Raw genomic sequence first — 22,161 nt, forward strand, 5'->3', positions numbered from 1 at the left:
TTACTGGGGATATTAACGATCGTTTTATCTGCGGAACGTTCTACAATATAATGAGTATATAAATACGCCGATTCAATTTTTCGATTGATCTGTACAAAGAATCGGTTAATGAGATTTCAGAGGTAAGTGTGACAATTCATACAGTCGATTGGTGATCAGATCAGTCAGCGTCCTCTGGTTGCTTTATAAGATATAGTGATTCGAAAATGAAGACATTGACGACAGCAGAACTTCCGGGGCCTCAGAGTAGTGCTAGCTCGGTTCGAGGGCCGAAGAGATCAAGGACTCTCTCTCTCTCTTTCTCTCTCTCTCTCTCTCTCTCTCTCTAAAGTGAATATTTCATCAGTACCGGATATTAAAACAGAAATAAGCTGCATAGATCAACTGAAAATCAAAGTTTTGAGTGATGATTTAGTTTTGCCAGAACTAAATTTCGTATATGCAGTCTGAGAATTTCATGATATAAAAAAATACTTTTGTTTAAGCCTATTGGGTTCGAAACACATTCAAACACTTAACTACCATAAAGAGACAGCCGAAAATTTTATGAATGTCGAGAAGAGAAAGCAAGAAGATGTTGCATATGTAGACATTTTAGGCGGAAATTGCAGGCTCTACCAGGACCCACATCAGGGCTCTACCAACTGAGCCACCTAGTCATCCTTGACTTCAACCGATTTTTCGTTAAAATGTCTACATAGTACATGTCCTGTGTATATCAAATCGTAAGGTGTTGCCTGCTTAGTGAACAAGCACAAAAAATATAGGAGAGAGAAGAAAACTGAGGAGCATTATCACCGGTTGCGGATAATTTTTTTCTGTGGTCAACAAGAGCTACTACTTCAAGGTGACAATGACAGTGGCCTAATAAGGGAGATTTCACACCGTGTCGCCTGAAGATTAGGTTTGTGCGGCCTTTTGTGTCGCTACGGTGTGAAACGTTGCTGTTGATTGGCCCATTCCAATCGACATGTATCGCGTGTCCCTTCGGTCTGAAACCTTCCTAAGTCTTGAAAATCCAAGTCACAAGGATGGAAAATTAGGGCCTTGTTAAGGTTAGGTGTGAAGGCAGGTAGACCACAGCACCCTAAAGGATCATATTCAAACCTGCAGGAAGAACGCATCTTACTTCAATCTCCAATACGATGATAAAAACTTCTGGTGAGTTCATTTTAAAAAATGTGTCCGAGATAAAGAGAGGCGTGCCCAGGATTTTCGGAAGGGAGAGGGGTTACGCATACTATTTTTGGTAGTCAGTCCTGATTTTGCCATTTTTTCCCTGTCTTTGACGTTCCTCTTTTTTTTTCTTTTTTTTTTTAAAAAAAAGGAATACTGGGTCAAATGGGGTTATTACCTCACCAACCCTCCCTTGGGCACGTCACTGGAGATAAATGAGTAAGCATTTGATCATACTGGGAGACGAAACATTAGATGTGCTGGGAACGGAAGGGTTTTCATTATGCATTAATTGTTTCGTGATCCACCTGTATTCGAGAAGACTTCCTTTGTTTCGTGCCGATATATAACAAGACAGCGAAAGCTGTGACAGGCATTTTTGAATACTTGTGAGTGCTAAGGCCTGAATCGGAACAATTTGGTGGGTTTCGGCTTTTATAAGAGCTGAAAAAATGGGAGGACAAGACACGTTAGTGGTGTTCAGGCTCGAATTAGAGAGAAATATTCGAGAGCTGTCTGCGTCCAGTTCGCAACCCACAATTTGAATCTCGCGTTGTCGAGTGGATTGTCCATCCCGTGCATGTGTAACAGCTTCGTAAAAACACTCAAAGATACCATAGATGTTTTTATACCTGATGAGAAGAAATGGACAAACACACATACTGAGATGGTTCCGGCACACATTATTAATGCATGGAAACAGAGGGGTCGAGTGGTAAAAAATGTTCCCATTTCACGTTCTGATTAAAATGATAGCCTTACAGTGGCAACGATTTAAGGGATAGTTGCTCCCCATTTTTTATTTTTCTGCTTCAAAATTATGGCCTCTTAATGTTAAGCCTTGGCTACCAAGAGAAAGTAAACTTTCCTTGCAACGCCCTCCGCACCCCCCCCCCCCCTCGTTTTGGAACCCAATTGCCACCACTGGTCTTAAACATACAATTGTGAGGTTCTTACTATACCCCTTAAAAATGGTGTTGAGCCCCCCCCCGAAAGGAATTCCTGGATACGTGCCTGCCTTAGGCCTTAGGTCAGAATCTCAGTGTAGCATCTCAGTTCGTGTGTTGTCGTTCTGCTTAGTGTAACAATGTCGGAAACTATTATTATTTGCGCTGTGACGTAACTATAACGTCGTTGTGTTTATTGTTCACCGAAGATTTCAAGCATCAGGCCCAATTTCGTCTTAATCCGGCCCTGCACACACATAGCTACCTGTGTTGCTTTTCGTAGGCTGTTTGAATTGTTTGTATTATGCACACATGTAGTCTGCCCCTATCATACAATTTTTTTTTTTGCTCTCTGACAAACAAATGTCAGTGTCAACTGCAAATATTTGTCACGTGGTTGCATACATATAGGTTAGAAAATGCTGTTCTTCAACACTTCGTAACAAATGAGCAAATTTCTATACCCACCCTCTCCTATATACCCCCATATATATATATATATATATATATATATAAAATTATATATAGATAGATAGATAGATAGATAGGGCTCGAAAAATCCCGGTCGCCAGGTCGCCAGGTCGCCATGACGACTAAAAATTTCGACCTGGCGACTGTGATCTTTTCCTGTAATATGTACGAAATTTTGATGATTCTAAGTTCAAATTGCAGTAGAGCGTAATTTAGCAAATGATTTTTTTTTTTATCAACGCTGTGAACATTCCATAGAGTCAGTAACAATTTCTTACCCTTTACCCTTTGCCCCCAACACCCCTTTCTCAAATAAGTTGGCGATGTTCTGAATACCGTGATGCTCAGCATCATATACAGAGTGTTTCAAAAGTCGCTCAACCCAAACCTTGGAGATGTATATCATGAAAACCGTAATAGTTATTTACAATGGGTTTTCTGCATTATAAAGCCTCATCCATTGAGATATTTTTCAATGCTTAAAATTAAGTTCAATCCGTACAGAAAATTATATAAATTAATAACTGACTGAAAGCAGCATTCATTTTTTTTCAGAAATGAACTTCTGAGTAAGAAAATATGTAAGAAATGATTGAAGGGTCATAATTAGACATTTGATGATTGATGCCATGTCAGTCTGTCATTTGCGATAAATACTGGTCATGTGCAACATTTGATGAATTTTTGACTGGCGATTTTATGGGTTGAGTGAAAAGTGCCATTTTTTGGACATATCTCCGTATATGGCAACACTAGCAGGTCGAAATATTGTCAACAGTCGCATGCAACATGTGTCTAAGTACTGGATATACATTTACGTGAAAAATCGTAAATCAAGATTTTGTGCTGAAATAGGACTCTTTGAGAGAATCCTAGCCTGCTTCTGGTTACATTAAATTCTCTTTTCGCTCTCTTTCGCCTCTACTGTGCCTGTTTTTTTAATTGATTCAGCATGGCGTATTCATTGGAGCAGTGTGTGTACATTGCTGAAGAGTATTTTACTACTCATTCTTACACTCATGTGCAAGAGGTTTTCCAATGAAAATGCCCTGCTTCTGCTGTACCTCACAAAGCAACTGTTTTACAACCAGTCAAACACCAAAAAATGATCCCACAAATTGTTTAAGAGTTGGTATTTATTATTGCCCGACCCTGTGGCCGAGTGGTTAGCACATCGCGCTGCGACGCCAAGGGTCCCGGGTTCGAATCCCGGTCGGGCTTGGTTGTTTGTGAATGTCCATTCATCAATTTCATCATTTCATCACTCATCCCCATCTTCGCAAATTAGCCAAGAGGCACAAAACGCGAAGTAAAATAAACTAAATCAAATCAAATCAAATCAAAGTTGGTATTTATTGTTGAAAATCAGTTCTCAGATTTTTCAGCAAATTAACATTTTTTTAAAAAAATAATGTAATTGCATTTATTTAGATAAATGCTAACATAAATTTAAGAACCCAGTGATAGCCTACAGGATTAGTTTAGTGCAGATTTGATTTGATTTGATTTAGTTTATTTTACTTCGCGTTTTGTGCCTCTTGGCTAATTTGCGAAGATGGGGATGAGTGATGAAATGATGAAATTGATGAATGGACATTCACAAACAACCAAGCCCGACCGGGATTCGAACCCGGGACCCTTGGCGTCGCAGCGCGATGTGCTAACCACTCGGCCACAGGGTCGGGCAGTTTAGTGCAGAAAACCCGGTGTAAATATCTCTTACGATTTTCATGATATACACTTTCAAAGTTTGGATTGCGCTACTTTTGAAACATACTGTAGTATGCACAATTGCTACCTGGCGCCTGATTTTCAGAGCTGGCGCCTAGCTTTGAAGAAAATGTTTCGAGCACACTGTATATATATATATATATATATAGGAGTCTCGTGAACGCATGCATCAATTGTGGGAAAAAGGACAGCTTGCTCTGCGACGACATTCATGAGCATTTCTACATTCTAATTTCGTCATATAGGATTGATTGATTGATTGATTTGGTGTTTTAAGTCCACTTTATGCACAGTAAGGCTAATCGGGACTGGACCTACAGTTTAAAGTGGAATCCGAACCACTATGTACCTCCACCGGGTATCGAACCCGGGACTCCTTGATTACAAGGCGACGACGCTACCACTTCGCCATCGGGGAGGCCTCTTCATATAGGAGAAGTATTTATTTTACACGAGAGCGCTGAACTAAGCTTATATTACATTTCTTGGATCTGAAGTGAAAGAAAGTAATAATTCTTTTCCCACAATTGATGCATGCGTCACTTCAGATCCAAGAAATGTAATATAAGCTTAGTTCAGCGCTCTCGTTTAAAATAAATAATTCTCCTATATGAAGAAATTAGAATGTAGAAATGCTCATGAATGTCGTCGGAGAGCAAGCTGTCCTTTTTCCCACAATTGACGCATGCGCAGCATGCACGGCATGCGTTCACGAGACACCTCTGATACAGTGTATAATATGAGAGAAAATTTATTTAAAATTCGTATATGGGTCTGGCCCCCCTCAAAAAAATCCTGGGTACGGGTCTGATCACATCACAATGTAATCAATGGGGATCCCATTTGAAACTGTAGGTCTACGTTTGTATAATAGATTGAATTATTTTATTTTACGCCGGTCCTCTCCCACTTGTGGTTAATTGCAACGATAGAGATGAGTAATAATATGAACACTCACAAAGAACATTCGAAAGAACGCAATCGGTAAATCGGGACGTCTGGTAGCCTTGTATCAATGGTTATAAAACTAAAACTACTCACTATTGCAGACTGCACACTTCTGAAACCTGCTTCTCTACCAAACAAACACATTCATTTATGCAATGACAAAACTTATATTTTTACAAATTCGAAAAGTCGTCGAAATTTTTTGTAGGCTTACATTGAAATATTTCATACTTCGAGGTGGAGGGGATGTCCTCCATGTTCCCTCCTCTGGGTACGGGCCTGATCTCCTTGCACATCACAGATAAACTTTCACGGGCGTAGAGAATATGAAGACAAACACCTTTTCTTAACGTTTTACTCCTTTCGGGCCTCCCCGATGGTGTAATGGTAAGAATTTCGCCTTGAAATTAAGGTCCAATACCGGAGAAGGCACATTGCACTGTTCAGATCATCACTTGTAAATTTTAATAGACTTGAAAATTTATTTTAGGCGAGGGAGTGAATGTCCCCCCCCCCCACCCTCCAAGTTACGTCAACGGTTCAGACTTAACTTTAAACTGTAGGCCCAACCCCGAATAGCCTATTTGAGCATAAAAATTTCACAAAAAACAATTTTGGCCTTTTCCCCCTTCATTTAGATGCTAAAAATCCTCGAAAATCTATTTGCATGCAAGCCCGTGACAAGAATTCACGGTTGACATTTATGCTTTCTGTTGGAAAGTGACAAAATTTGTAGTACAGTGGAGTGCATAAGTATTGCCAAGCAAATTACCAATCACCATGTTTATTGTGTTTGTTTTACACACTCAGCGCTTCAAGAATTGGAACTAAACGCCAAACAAGCTGCTGACATCCTCTGAACCAGCACACGTAAAATCTATTGCATCCTACACATGTAAGATGCAAGACAAACATTAATGAAATTTGGCATGACAATTTGCCGAGAAATACTTGTGCATTACTGGGAATAGACTAAGCATCCCGTGGAGTGTAAATATCCCTTATAAATCTTACGAAGTCTTTCTTTTATGCAAACGCATGAAATACCATAAACAATATACAGGTGGGCTGTGTAAAATGCGCCTCTGCTCGCATGGTATTGTTTCCAGTAGCGGCTCGTGCCTAAAATAACTGGTGAAGAAGTACATTTATAGGCAATGAAAAACAAATAGTAAGTGTCAGTGCCCCCCCCCCCTCCAATTTAAAACGTCTTTTTTGTCTTCTCCGTCCATCTGGAAAATGGTGTCTGCAACAAATTACACACTAAGTCATTTACTGGGTTCATTGTACAAACCACAGCTCAATACATGAACACAACACACGATAGGGAACGCGAAACACACACGCGGAACAAGATCTCGCGAGAACGCAACGATTTAGCCACAACCACTGGGTGCAATGTTTTCTGTCGACGAGAGAACTGCTGCACCTAGATGGCGACACCCGTTCAATTCCAACGCTAGGTGACGTCACCGTTGCCATGACAACCGGCTTAAGTTTTCCGCAACCTGGTGGCGTCTGCTCTTGGCTGGCTCTTGGTTTGTTTATGCTACGACGAACTCTTCACGTGCGTAGCGTCGAGCGGCTTATTATTTGAGTATTATCGTGTGCGTTCTGCTGGGAAATAGTTTAATTTAACCAGCAAATGAAAAATGTCAATATTAATTTGAAAATTAGGTGAAAACATCTGCACTTGTTGCACTTGGCCAGCCGCCACTGGTTTCCATAGCATGTTTTTGATTTTAAAACTTTAGTAACTTGGGACTTAACTTTGAGAGGGCAGGTACGAACTTGTGGCTTTTTGTGAAAAGACTTTCAGCCCATAAAAATAGTGTCCACGAATATTTGCTAAACAACCGTTACATTTGCGAAATCATAAATATTATTTATTACTCCTCAGGTCTCAGGGTGTTAACAAAAGAATCCTCAACTTATAAATTTTAACAAACCTGAAAATTTTGAGGGGGCAAATGACCTTCTTGCCCCCGCCAAGTTACGCTTATGTCCGACAGCAAAAATAAATGGCTGTGGGAATACTAACGGAACTCTATTTCCATTATTGAAACAGCAAATATAACTTGTTTTCTGCTTTTGTAACTCGAGCGACGTCAATTTCTAGGTGGGGTCTGCTTCGATCGACCCCTTCCCGATGCCCATGCAGAGAAGCGATACAAAATAAGACAGATACCAATACCCAATCTACAAAATTGGTGTATCAATAAATACAAACACACAACTGGAACAAACATTTTATTTACAACATTAATTAGTGACAGTTTTCTGCTTCCTTGTCTAACTCCAGTTGATCTTTATCCTGAAAATTTGGGCATTCCCTCTCCCTCCACAATCCTGCAATTAAAAAGGAAAGTATACACATCACTCGCTGATAGAATACTTACATTTTGCACAGTTATACACAATTGTACAGTTATTTGACCTCAAAATATAAATCATGCGTCTTACTTCGTAGCTATTAATTAGAAATAGGTTTTCTTTTTGCCTATAAAATTTGGAAACTGCTAATTTCGTCAGTTTCTCCAGTTTCTTGTCAGGCACCTTTTTTTCTCGATATCTAGAATATTCTAAAAACAATTGCTCGTCGGAATTATAAATAGGGAAATAGAGCGAGATAATTATATTGCTCGATTTTCTGCAGAGAAAAATGTACCGGGCGTCCCATAAGTCTGCAACCATAGGTATTTGTCATATTACCCTTTTTTCTGTAACAGGTAAACCATGGCACTGACTAAAGAGGAGCGAATCCAAGTTATTTTGCTGCTGGGCACTTCGAACTTTGAACACATTCTTTAACTGTGTTGTACAATAATAAGTTCCTAACATTAACTTGTTTTGTTCTTCTCCTATGGTTCCAGACTTATGGGACACCTTGTAGTTCAAAAGGGGTTATGACACTCATACCACCTTCGATACGACAGAGCCAGGCCCGTAGCCAGAATTGATCTCTAGGTGGGGGGCCCTCACGGGTTATCAGGGGGGTCCTTTGTAAATGAAGTTAATTTTTCAAAAGTTTAACAGTGTTAAATTAAGGTAAATTATGTGTGGGGGTCATTAAGTTACATAAAGTTTAGAAATATCACACAAATACTACATTTTTCTATATCCTTTAAAATATCACTTGAAGTGTTAATTGGCTGCTGCTGAAATCATCCCTTACTACACACTCCATACTACATTTCATGATATCAATTATAGTGCCTACTGTGCATTCCACTCCCCGGCCGAAACAATAAAACTCCCCTTCATTCCCAAAACTTGGGGAGCTGTTAACCTTTGACGCCGCAGATGCGGAGTGAATTTGCATAATGACATCAAAGTCACAGATTTCTGTATAAATGGGGGATCGCAACGGGTGCAACAAAGGTACAGATAAAGAAGCTCCCCTGTGAAGAAACTTTCTGAAGTCTAGAGAAGAGAATCTCCTAAATAGTTGCCGCTACTTAAGACTTCTTCTTATAAATAAGATGAACGAATGTAATAGCTGCTGTTCATGTTCCTGAATTTATCCTTCAACAAAGTTGTGAGCAAACTAATATCTGCTGTCTACATTTTCACTTTTCACTGCAAACAAATTAAACAAAATTGTTTTACCTAATGTCAAGAGCTGACCTCAGTGCCAGGGGGGCTGGCGGTAGTTCCAGGGGGAGCTCAGCCCCCCTGGCCCCTGCCTGGCTACGGGCCTGCGACAGACCTAAAAAAATAATTAATGTATTACATATTCCACTTACCAATTGCCAGGTAGAAACCAGATGCCGGTAACTGAAAAAATAATTTATAGTTTTATGTTAAAATAATTCGCTACCAGAAGTTGAATGTATCGCACGGCTAAACTTTTTTTATTATGAACCACAATTCATCAATTCGAGACGAGACCGAAGCGTTCTTAAACAGGAAGGGTGCCACGTCCCAGAGAGGGTAACACCAGTTCGGCTTAGGCCAGGGTAAAACATGAGATTCTCAGGGCAACTAAAACTGATTGATAACTTATTATAGGAGAAACAAAGGAAACAACTTGTTTAACCTACTACAGAAGGTACAATGCACCGTATATTCTTAATTTTGGTGTTACATTAGATTTATATACATGGTAGTATATAAGCTACCGATTTGTTATTGACAACAAATATTTCCTTTTATATTGCATATATATATTAGAAAGCTTCTTCTTCTATTCCCTTCATGGATACGTGATAGGCTTCTTCTTCTATTAGTTAATAGGCTTCATCTTCTATCAATTGATCAGGTGATTCGTCTATTAGTTAATAGGCTTCTTCTTCTATCAATTGGTTAATATATCTCTTCTTCTATCAATTGGTTAATAGACTTCTTCTTCTATCAATTAGTTAATAGGCTTCTTCTTCTATCAATTGGTTAATAAACTTCTTCTTCCATCAACTGGTTAATAGACTTCTTCTTCTATCTGTCTATACTTATTCTTCTAAGGGATATATTTGTCAGATATATTGCCATTAAACTTAGGTAAATGTTGCAGCTCATTTGGCCGCGGTATTCTTGTTCTGTAATTTCCCATCTCTGCGTAGCTTCTATCCAATGTATCTAACAATCTTCCGTTGTCGCTTCCCTCTTCACTACTCTTCCATTTCCTTTTCTTTCTACGATAAGATCTTCTACGTTTTTCTTCTTCTTCTGTTGTTGATTTGTCGCTACTACTTTCTTTTTGATTTTCCTCTTCTCATATTCCTCGTTTTCTCTTGATTATGACATATATCAATATTCCTTCATTTATTAAACATTGGATTGATTCCCGTATCTTCCCTGCTATGTTTCCCCTCTTTTTAGGTTTTATCCAATATTTTTTCTGCACGATGGCTTGATACAAGCAGAGGAAGGGTTTTTTTTCTACTGCCTGTCCCGCGCTCGACCAGCAATAGATGCGCCACACCGGCGAAAACAACCAAAAAATGTCTAGTAGAAAAGCTCGTTCCTACTAACACGGTAGAGATAACAAATTGTAATCGCTTTTTAACTTCATTAATCTTTACATATAATCACATATGCTGCACGTGTCGATGATTTCTTTATCTCGCCTTTATCCATCTCCATTGTTTATCTCAGTTCATAAATTTATGTAAGCACAATTAATTTCAGTTCTCCCAAGCGTTTTCATTCAATTCGCATGTGCATTGTTACTATAATCTGCGATCCTAATATTTCTTCCGCGTGCTGCCATCTATGATTCCTATTTCAATCATTTGCCATAAGGTTTACATGTGCGGGTACGTAACAAGGGATGAGATGAAAATCTTCTAAACTTGTCGAGACGAACCGAGAAGAATACGGACTTTTGTAAAATCGAGACGAAACCGAGACTTTGGTGTGATACTTGAAAAATATATTGTGTGACCTCCAGACATACCAAGCGGATATTTACTAGATTGTTTAGAGACAGTCGTGCATTTTGTTTATATTAATTATGGTACAAAGTCAATCCATTAGTGGCTATTGTGATCATGTGCTGCGACGCTGTGTACTTGCATATACTTGTAATTCAGGACAAAATTCTGCTTTTCTAGGGCTCATGACATGAAAACGGTGCGTCAAATAAAAAAAAAAAAACACAACCTTATCACCAGGGACGGCGCCAGGGGTGGGCACGGGTGGGCAAGCGCCCACCCAAAAATTCCTGTGCCCACCCGATCAAATTCAATAAGTACATATACTTGGAGATATATGAATAATTCGATAAATAAGTGTATTCTGGTGTTCATAACATGTATATTTTACTTGTGAATATTATCTATGCTAGAAATATTCAAATATTATCAACCCATAAAAAGCCAATTTTGTCATTAGAAAGTGAAAGCAATTACTAGAGCTATTGAAACAAAAACTGTGATCAAATGAATACTTCCATGATTAAAAGCAGCTAGTAGGCTTAGAAGGCTCAAAATTATGCAGGGTATGATCAAGATTAAATCAGAATTTAGGGTGAACTTGGACTGCAGCTCCGGGCCTCCACATACGTATATAAATCCCGGCCTGGGTATGGTTAATAAATCTCCAAATAAACAAATAAAAACCTCATCTTAGCGTTACTTCCTCTGGCAACACAATACATTATTTTGACTTTTTAATTATTATTATTATGAGAATAATTTAATCAAGAAGACTTAGATGGGTAGGCCATGTGACACGAATGGCAGAGAAAAGAATAGTTTACAGGATTCTTGTTGGGAAACCTGATGGTAAGAGACCAGTAGGAAGGCCAAGACGAGGATGGAGAGATAATGTTGAGATGGACCTAAAGGAAATCGGTAAGGATGGAAAAGATTGGATTGATCTTGCCCCGGATGGGGACAGATGGCCTGAGACAAATATTTGAGACTTTCGGAAAACAACGTCATTGTTCACTGAATTAGCTGCCTTGACTTGATCCACTAATGAAACGCTGTGCAATTGAAACTACCATCTCAACTTTCTAAGAGATATGAACTAATGCAACTCCATTTTTGGAAGAGTAAGTTGTGGTTGATTTTTTATATTTAACCTTTAAACAGCCGAGCCGGTTTTCGAAAGTAACCCCTCTCTCGCCGCGGCCTTTGCGCGTGATTTTTAAATTTTTACACTTATTTCAGAAAAACGTTATATCTCTGTCACTATTTGAGCAATCTACTTCGGATAACTTTTGTTTGAAAACAAAAACATCGGAGCACGCGACCGTGTACAATTTAGAAAGCCCAAGTGAGAAAAACGAGGTTGGGAGGGGCCAAGTCCCCAAATTTCAATGAAAAAAATCGGGTTCGCCGTTATTAACTTAGCTAATAATCTCTTCAATTCTGAAAAGATTTTTCGATCTTACTTGTTTGTGAGTGATATTCTGTCAAAATAGCTTTTCATTAGTCTAGGAATACTTCATGGACAGTGAACAAAGAATTTGATTTCCGCGTGTGTTTTAAATCATTCCTAATAAGACGTTCATTTTAATCCAAACATTAGGATTAGGAGAACCGGGAAGTGGGGGATGCAGTTCTTTCGCCAAATGTTGCCACTTTTTGCCCCTGCACTATGGCCTTTTCTACCAAGAAAAAATATATTGTCCTTGCCCCTCAAATGTTGGCATCCAATCGCTGCTACTACAAACATTCAGATAGATTTGTCAGTTGTACAAACCTTCGCTAAGAAAAGTGATCCCCAAGGAGTAAGAAACTCTTTCAGTCAAAAACTCATACGATGAAAATACTATGCTCAGGAACATGCATTTAAATTACGAGTAACTTCACGATTATCTTCCATCGCACTTTCTATCATTGTCGCCGAATACATAAAATGAAGTATGTGCCTTGTATTTGCAACACAAGCTTAAACCTAATTCACATTTATTTCACTGTATTAACATGCATGAAAGAATGTGATTACGATTAGAATGTATGGCTGGGGTATGGCTGATCATGTGTAAACACTTCCTTGAAATAATTGTGTCCATCAGAGACAAAACGAAAGTAAATGGAACAAGATGGGAGAATAGATTAGAAAAGAATAAAGAGGAAAACAAGGAAAGGGAAAAGAAGTAAGAGGAAAATCGGGAGTGTAAAAGAGAGGGGGATACATACGTCTTACGTACACATACATGGTCTTACATTTATACTGCCCACCCTAATCTATCAATAAGGAGCTTCTGCCCACCCGGTCGAAAATTTCTGGCGCCGTCCCTGCTTATCACGAGAAATTATTTGCCTTAATGCACCTCTATGCTCTGTGAAAGTATAGCTATGTGCTTTAAAACGTTGTATATACTGTTCATGCTACAAATTTCGAAACTCAAGACGTGACAGACGAGAACGAGAGAGCGCCTCCCTGATGGCGTAGTGGCAGCGTCGTCGCCTTGTGATCAAGGGGTCGCGGGTTCGATAACCAGTGGAGGCACATAGTAGTTCGGATCACACTTTAAACTGTAGGTCCAGTCCTGATTAGCCTATCTGTGCATAAAGTGGACTTAAAAAAATTCTCAAAAACGAGGAAGACGGGTGTTTATAAATCGATTTGAATTTTGTTATTAACGTCGCTTTTCTGCCACTTTTGGCTAATCGCGACGATAAGGATGAGTGATGGTATGATGAAATTGATGAAGGGACACTCAGAGAACGCCCATGCCCAGGTTTGGATTCGAACCCGGAGCCACTGGCGTCGTGGGTTATAGGGTATACCACTACGCTCTTCCGGACGTTCAGGCCCTCTACCACAATGAACCCTGACTATTATCAACATATGCACCATGTTATAGGACTAAGTGTGATAAATTAACGGACATGGTCAAAATAAATAAAATACATTTGATATCTAACCAGAACAGTGGCGGCGATTAGATGAGCAGTTGTCCTCCACTTTTTACCGCCTTTTGCCAACGCACTATGGCATCTTAATGCGTCGTCTTGTCTACCAATACCAAGAGAAAGTAAACTGTCGTCATTGGTACCCAATCGCAGCTACTGAACAAGAGTATATAGAAATTCACCTTATTTTCTCATTTTAGGCACTCAAGAAAGGCAATTATCTTCAAAGTAAGTACTTACGAGTAAAATAAGCACAAACGCACTAATAAAACTCATATACTTCTCTCAGGCATGGCCGGAAGCAGTGACGTACCCAAGGGGCGTTTGTGGGGGTCATATCCCCATTTGGTCCTGTAATCATAAAGAAAAGAACGTCAAATGCAAATGAGGACTGAGTACGAAAAAAGTACATGTAATCCCTCCTTTTCGATAATCCTGGGCACGCCACTGCTTAAAAGCCTAAATTTTCTGACCAAGGAAGATAAAAGACGCTTTAGAGCAAATCATCAGCCTGTTTATCACTAATTTAATTAATAACAAATAATCGTTTTACTGTTACCGAGGATGACGATGTCTGTAAATAAAGCCAGTATCTCGAAAGAAACCAGAACAAAGGCGGAGAAGAAACTGAGGCACTGGTCATACTGTATTTGCTTCTCTCTTTCCGTTGAGCTTCGTGTTTCATTCGAGCCCGCTTCAGCTAAAAATATAAGAAACATTATGATTATTATATTCTGTCCCAGTTGTATTGTTCATGATAAAATCAGTGTTGGTAAAAGTCCAGGAATTCATAAATTCTAATCGGTTCTATTGGGTTCCGCTGCAACGGAATCTTTTTTCTCGCACAATTTAAATTCGGCACAAATTTCGTATTGTGCAATTGAAAAATGGTTCCTGAACCGTATTTAAATTGATCCGAAAAATAATGTTCCTGGACAGAATTTAAATTCAGCAGGAAAAAGGTTCCTGGACCGAATTGAAATACTTCACAGATAAAAAGGTTCTTTATGGTCCAGAACCAGTGGTCGGAAGTAGCGCGCTACTTGTAGCGTCGCTACTGTAGCTAGATACAAAATTTGTAGCGGTAACTGTAACGGCATTACATTTTTTAAATTGTAGTTGTAGCGGTAGCGAAGCTACAAAATTCCTGTAGTTGTAGCGAAAATTTCACTACAGCTACATTTTTTCTCAGCATTTTGAGGTAATTTTTGAATGTGGCAATGGCGTCAAAAATAAATGACAATATTGCTTACTTTTGCAAGAGACTCAAAAAGACAAAGTCCATTACATGCAAATACAGATAATCTAGATTATAAATATCTTTATATCGCAGATTATAAATATCTGCATAATTTATTTCATTAGCATCTGAATAATTCTAATATCCAGATAACTAACTGGCATATATGAATATATTCCGGCTAATAGGCATTTATTTTAGCTGCATCGCTATTTTGGGGAGAATCATGCCTCATTTGATACACCGCCAGGAAAAAATGCCCCGTTTATGCCACCCCTGGAACAAATCCTGTGGATATCGATGGCGTAACAGACAGCAAAATATCGATAATTACTGTGTAAAACCCAACTTACAGTGCAAAAACGGGCGATCCATTTTCTACTAATCTGACAAAACAATAGTGCCAGCAATCAATGTTTCAATTCGTTAACAGCATTGATCATTGTCAGTGTACAGGATCACACTGGCAAGAAATTATTGTTACAAGAACGATAGTGTTTCTGGAATTACAATTATTTTGGTCATGATATTTGTTCGCAAATTTCAAAATTACAATATGTTTAGAACACTCGGGTTTACACATCAGTTTCCTCAATATATTTTTATCATATTGTAAAAAGAACGTACAAGTTATTGACTTTCCTGCAGAAATGACTTTTTTTTGTTAAAATACACAGTTTTCAAATTTATGTATTTTTCCTACTTTTGCGTCCCTTTTCTGTAACTTTTTCTAATCATGGCAACGAGGATGCATTATTTATTTAGTTATTTTCTTATCTAAGGCCGTTTTCTGCCACTTTTGCCTAATTTTGAGAATGGGGAAGAATGATTAGCAGAGTGGGGAATGGAGGAGCAGGAGGATCCCATCCCCCCAACTATAGTGGAACCACAAGCAAAACAACCTGCGCAGACCCGCGACTCCTGTGCACCGTACTCCGGCGAGGAGGGGACGGGGAGAGAGGGCCATGCTTCCTTATGGCCGGTGTTGAAGGGAAGAAGGGAAAGCTGCGCGGGGACTTTTCGTCCAAGGTTTTTTTCCTTGTCGTCGATCTATAGGAGTCTTTCCTAGTGTTTGTTTTGAGTCCACTTTATGCACAAATCAGCTGACCGAGACTGATATGAACCACCATGTGCCCTCCACCGGGTATCGAACCTGGGGCCTTTTGAATACAAGGTGACAATTACAATTTCCACTGTGTTTTCGGGGAAGCATTTCCAACAGAAAAACTTACGTAAAGCATTGTTCCAACTGTTTCTCATTTATACCATTAGAAGCATCTCCCAGCTATCCTCAAGGTTCGAGAAAATATCCGCCATCCCCCAAATAACATTCTGTTTAAGTTAAGAAGATTAAATTGCTAAATATCACATGTTTATCTTATTCCCATTTTGTGCAACATGTTCTAGTTAATTTCGATACATGTGATATTCTTCCAATTAATTTTAAAAAGAAGTCTGTCACATAAATATTTTTTTCAAATGGCAATAAGAACATCACGGATACGTGTAAGAAATAGTTTTTTGAATTGATATGCCACTTACAAAGTTATTTTATTCTCAAACACTTTATTAAAAATATGTATTAACTAAAGTAACACTGCTATAAAAATTATAGAATGAAGGGAATCATGGTAATAAATAACAGAATCTATTTTTCAGTAAGTAAAACTACCATACTAGGGCTTCTTTTGAATAGCCATGTAGTTGTTTAAGTTATTAATACAGAAGTAGCACAAAAGTAGCGAAGTAGTGAGTAGCGCACATGAGTAGCGTAGCGAGCTACTTTTTGGTAAATGTAGTTGTAGCTGTAGCGAAGCTACATTTTGGAAGAGTAGCTGTAGTTGTAGCGAAGCTACTTATAAAATGTAGCGTTCTGATCACTGTCCAGAACCCATTTACACTTGCTGATTTTCTTCCCTGGACCGGACTTGAATTTATTTAAAATTCCTGGAACTTTGACAACCCTGGATAAAATGACAAATATAAAAATCCTATACGATCGACTCAATAGCTTGGAGAGGTTGGAAACACAACACACACACACACACACACATACATACATACACACATAGTACATACATACATACATACATATGTAACAGTTGGGCTGAAAAGTTCGTAGGCTAACATAGTAAAAAAATATTTTTTTGACAAAATTCGATTTTATTATTCAATATAGTTGCCTTCGAGGGCGATACAACGATTATAGCGGTCATACAATTTTTCGATGCCATTTTTATAGTACGATTTCTCTTTAGCCTCAAAATAGGCCTCAGTTTCGGCGATTACCTCTTCATCAGTGCTAAATTTCTTTCCAGCGAGCATTCTTTTAAGGTCTGCAAACAGGAAAAAGTCACTGGGGGCCAGATCTGGAGAATATGGTGGATGGGGAAGCAATTCGTAGTCTAATTCATATAATTTTGCCATCGTTTTCATTGATTTGTGACACGGTGCATTGTCTTGATGAAACAGCACTTTTTTCTTCTTCAAATGGGGCCGTTTTTTCGTGATTTCATCCTTTAAACGCTCCAACAACGCTATGTAATAATCGCTGTTGATGGTCTGGCCCTTTTTTAGGTAATCGATGAATATAATACCATACGCATCCCAGAATACTGATGCCATAACCAGTGGCGTGCCCAGGGGGGGGGGGGTTGGTGGGGGTTAAACCCCCCCCATTGGTTTCGTCATTTAAAAAAATTCAAAGCAGAAATACATTTTATTTCATAAATCGCCAATATTGTAAAATGTTTACATTTGGCAATGAGAAATGTATTTGCTTCTTCAATTACTTTTGATAATATTGGAGTTGAGTTACAGCAATGCACAAGCATTCATTCATTCCTTAGTCACTGAAAAGGAAGTAGAATTTCCTTCTCAGTATGGTCAAGAAAAGAGCCGCAACCCTTGGAATGCGAACTGAAGGAATCCCTCCTCCCCTTTCTTTCACCCACGATGACCCTCTTAGGAGAATGACCCTCCCTTTCCTGTTACGACAGTGCTGCTAACTTCCCTTTTCTTTCTTTCCCCTTCTTATACCATTTATGCCAGCAGAGCAAAGTTCTGTGAGATTTGAATCACTACAATTAGTAGGCAAAGTAAGTCAAAATCTTATTTCGCACCTGGATGCATATTTATTTCAAAATATCAATAATTATAATAATAATAATAATTGTTGCATTGTTGCAGGCAGTAGCGAGGCATGGTTTTATGAAGGAGGCAAGCGATGTTTTGTACAATAGCATGCCGGGAGGGAGGGAGGGATGCGTTATATAGCGCAACTGGCCCAGTCAGTTTCATAAACAAAATAAAAGCAATTAATATGCCAAAATATTATACGTTTTACTCTTGTGCTCTTTACAAATTAGATATTTTTTTCTCAACCAATTTCCAGCCTTCAGTTTATTGAATTTTCTTGTAACATGTGTGAAAGATCTCACTTGAATTTGTGCGTAAATAATTTAGCAGTTGCCAACACTACTGACACTACTGGTTGCTGTCAACACTGGTGACGTAATTTGAGCTGGACCAAGTTGGATGCATGTTTCAGACATTCGACCGCCCGGTATCTTTGTCCCAAGTCCTGGTGTTCTCTGGGGTTGTAGCGAGTTGCAGCCTGCAAGGTAGCAAGTCGAAGTGGTCGTGTTGTGTGTTACGTTTCTGCGTGTGTAATAGATTTTTGACGTGGAACTAAAGATGGATAGAGAAAAGAGGAGAAATACGTATTAGATTATTTCCAAAAGAAACAAAAAATGGAAGTTGAAGCTTCACCTTCCACAAATAGAACGTCAGAAAAGGTCGATTTAAGTTCAGAGGAATTCCATCCGAATTGCGAGAGTGAAACGTGCGAACTTTAAGACTCTTGATATTCAACAAGATGGCATAACAGAAGATATTGCAAACCTTGTTGCAACATTATGTCAAGGAACTGTCGAGTTAAGTGACGTTCATTATTTGATAGCAGATATATCCATAGACGGATTTAGAATTGTTTTTCTGGGAGGGCACAGCATGTGCTGTAAGCATACAATCGTGTGTGTGCAGGGGAGGGGGGTGCCCGCGTGTGTATGTCTGGAAGACGTGTGTAGGATGTCACCCTATATCACCAATAAACTTTCGCAGGGCGAGAGAACATGAAGATGAACAAGTTCCCTCAATGATTTCAGGGGCCTCACCGATGGTGGTGTAATCAAAGAGGTCCTGGGTTTGATCCCCTGTGAAGGTGCATTGCACAGTGGTACGTATCCCGATTTAAACTTTAAGTCCAGTCCCGATTAACGTATCTGAATATAAAATGGACTTTACAATCATTTACTTTTTGTTTTGTTCACGAACCCTCCAAAAACGATATTACCTATCTTATAGATCCACCAAGGCATTTGAAACCCTGGCGTCGGAGCAGTGGCACTAGTGTCGCTAGTTAAAGCCACGGGGAAGCCTGTGGTTCACGTATTTTCCGAGGTCCCAGAAAGCTTGGTGCTACTATACAGTGTATATGTATGCAACCACATTATAAAATCAGTTTTATTATTTTGTAGGAAAGGGATAAAATTTGTATTACGACACGGGATAGACTAGATAGGCATCCTATTAACTGTAAATATTCCTTACAAATCTTCTGAATATTTCTCTTATACAAACGCAACAAATACAATAAGTAATATACGTGTGCAGTAATAAATTCATTTTCTGAAAGCATCTTTTCTGGCATCAGTGGTCGAAGTAGGTGATGCTGCCTCCAGTTAAGAAAGTTTCACAAATCATACCCCCAATTAGAATAATTTTCATATTGAGCATCCTCCACCTACTGTATTGTCTCCATGTTGATCCATACAAGGATGTACCCCATCGTATTTCCAAAATCGATCAAATATCCCCTCCCTTTTCGGCTACGAATTTCTATTTCGAGCACTGTCTGGCAAGATTTTGTCGGGCTCAGTGACAGATCCTGTGGTGCGGTACTGGGCTTCGGAGGGGAAGGGGGGAGTGGCCCCTTCAACAGTTGGTTTCGCAGTTCCATAACGTTAACATTATACACAATTCCTCTTCATAGACCTAATATGAAAATGAATATGACACATTAATGACACTGTAGTAGAAAATGTTAATTACTGAAGGGGTTCGTATTTGTTTATCGACTGTCAAACAAATGTTTTGACCAATAATATAATAATACAATGCCAAAAATGTACACAATATTTAGCAAATCCATCTCCACAACAAGTACAATGTTGATTGAATTGATGTTTTAAATCCACTTTATGCACAGTAAGGCTAATAGGGACTGGGCCTAAAGTTTAAAGTGAGATCCGAACCACTATTAGCCTCCACCGGGTGGGTATTGAACCTGGAACACCTTGATTACAAGGCGACGACGCTAACACTGAAATGAAACTGTGGTATCGTCATCTTGCAGCAATGCAAACACGTCCAGTAAATGCTCTTGAAGCAATTGATATATGCAGTGAAGTAATATTTCCCTGGGTAAACACACGTTTGCGCATATTATGTACAATCCCGGTAACAACAACATCAAATGATAAATCATTCTCAACTTTGAGACGTTGAAGACCTATCTTCGAAATACCATTTGCGAAGAAAGATTAAATGGGTTAGCTGCTCTGAACATTCACCGGGATATAAAAGTTACTTGTGATGACATATTGTCAGAACTCGCACAGATACCTCGATGCCTAAATTTCAGAATTTAAATTGTTGAACTGTGGTACCTTATTTATTACTGTCTTTAAGACATCAAGTAGTCTTAATCTCTTTAATGTTGTTACAATGTTGAGTGTACATATTTTTTGTTTAAAAATTATATTTGAGCAATTAAATATAAAATATTAATAATTTGGAAATATTCAAGCAGGTGCTTTTATATGATGCAATAAAAACATGAAGCATCCATAGCAAATACATTGATTGCGTTCATTGGGGTAAAATCCAAGTATATTAATTATCTAATTTATTACAAGAAATTTGACCTGTGAACTGGAAAATGTATTGGATTCATAACCCCCCCCCCCTTACGAAAATCCTGGGCACGCGCCTGGCCATAACCTGGCCAGCCGACTGTTGCGTCTTTCCACGCTTTGGATTCGGTTCATCACGTGCAGTCCACTCGGCTGACTGTCGATTGGACTCTGGAGTGTAGTTATGGAGCCACGTTTCATCCATTGTAATATATCGACGGAAAAATTCGTGTTTATTACGGTTGAATATCGCTAAACATTGCTCCGAATCATCAAAACGTTGTTGCTTTTGATCGATTGTGAGCACGCGCGGCACCCATCTTGCACACAGCTTTCGCATGTTCAAATATTCATGCACAATATGTCCAACACGTTCCTTTGATATTTTTAAAGTCTCAGCTATCTCGATCAACTTCACTTTACGATCATTTAAAATTATTTTGTGGACTTTTTTGATGTTTTCGTCGGTAACAGCCTCTTTGGGGCGTCCACTGCGTGCATCGTCTTCGATGCTCATTTCGCCTCGTTTAAATTTAGCAAACCACTTCTCAACGGTTGATTTTCCTGGTGCAGAGTCCGAATAATGTTTATCAAGCCAAGCCTTGGCTTCAACAGTATTTTTTTTCGCCAAAAAGCAATGCTTTATTAACACACGAAATTATTTTTTATCCATTTTTTCACAATAACAAAAGCTGCTTCACTCACAATGCTATATCTCACGAACTAATTATCCGGCAGCTGTGAAATTTATACACGTATCTTTTGAAGGTTAGTACTAAGTAAAAATCACATGGATTTAATTCTAGTAACGCCATCTATGAGTCAGCCTACGAACTTTTCAGCCCAACTGTTATATATCTTCTCTTCCTGGGAAGAAAAGTTCCGGTGTGTAAAATCGGCGTCATTGCTATTAAATCTTATTTGAAACCAATGTCGAAATTAAAAAAAAGCCTATGGGTCGTAAACGATCGAATGGGAATACAGTATATGGCCAAGTAAATTATTAATTTCAGAACGCAGTACAATAACATAACAATAACTTCATAACTTACCAGAGCAAGTTTGTTCTATGACCACCGCAACAAATATGACAAGGCATAGTTTTAAGTTACTCATTCCGGTGACCAAATAAATTGAACTTTTAAACGTTACGGTTCAAGTGGATTCGAATGTTCAGTTTTATTATCAGTAAATCACTGTACTTCCGACTGTTTCGAATCTCAATCTTTTAAAAGAATAATGACCTCGTGACATAGGACTGCTACGTTTATTGCACAACATAAAAAAGGTTTCTGACTGCACTGCCGGCATTAAATCTTTTTGCTTTGGAGGGTCTGATTGAACTGCGTTGGGAAATAACAGTT

General features: G+C 38.8%; 1 long non-coding RNA gene across 1 annotated transcript; it reads right to left on the reverse strand.

Annotated features, from left to right (window-relative positions):
- Window positions 1-7,509: 7,509 nt before the first annotated feature.
- On the reverse strand, window positions 7,510-21,949 carry LOC145978210 (uncharacterized). The gene is made up of 4 exons (XR_014440657.1): window positions 21,850-21,949; window positions 14,142-14,282; window positions 9,020-9,050; window positions 7,510-7,622 (listed from the first exon to the last, which is right to left on the reverse strand). It is a non-coding gene; the product is annotated as an uncharacterized LOC145978210 (long non-coding RNA).
- Between the last annotated feature and the right edge of the window lie 212 nt (window positions 21,950-22,161).

The sequence above is a fragment of the Lepisma saccharinum genome, chromosome 24 (genome assembly GCF_977018435.1).
Source record: "Lepisma saccharinum chromosome 24, izLepSacc3.1, whole genome shotgun sequence".
Lineage (NCBI taxonomy): Eukaryota > Metazoa > Arthropoda > Insecta > Zygentoma > Lepismatidae > Lepisma > Lepisma saccharinum.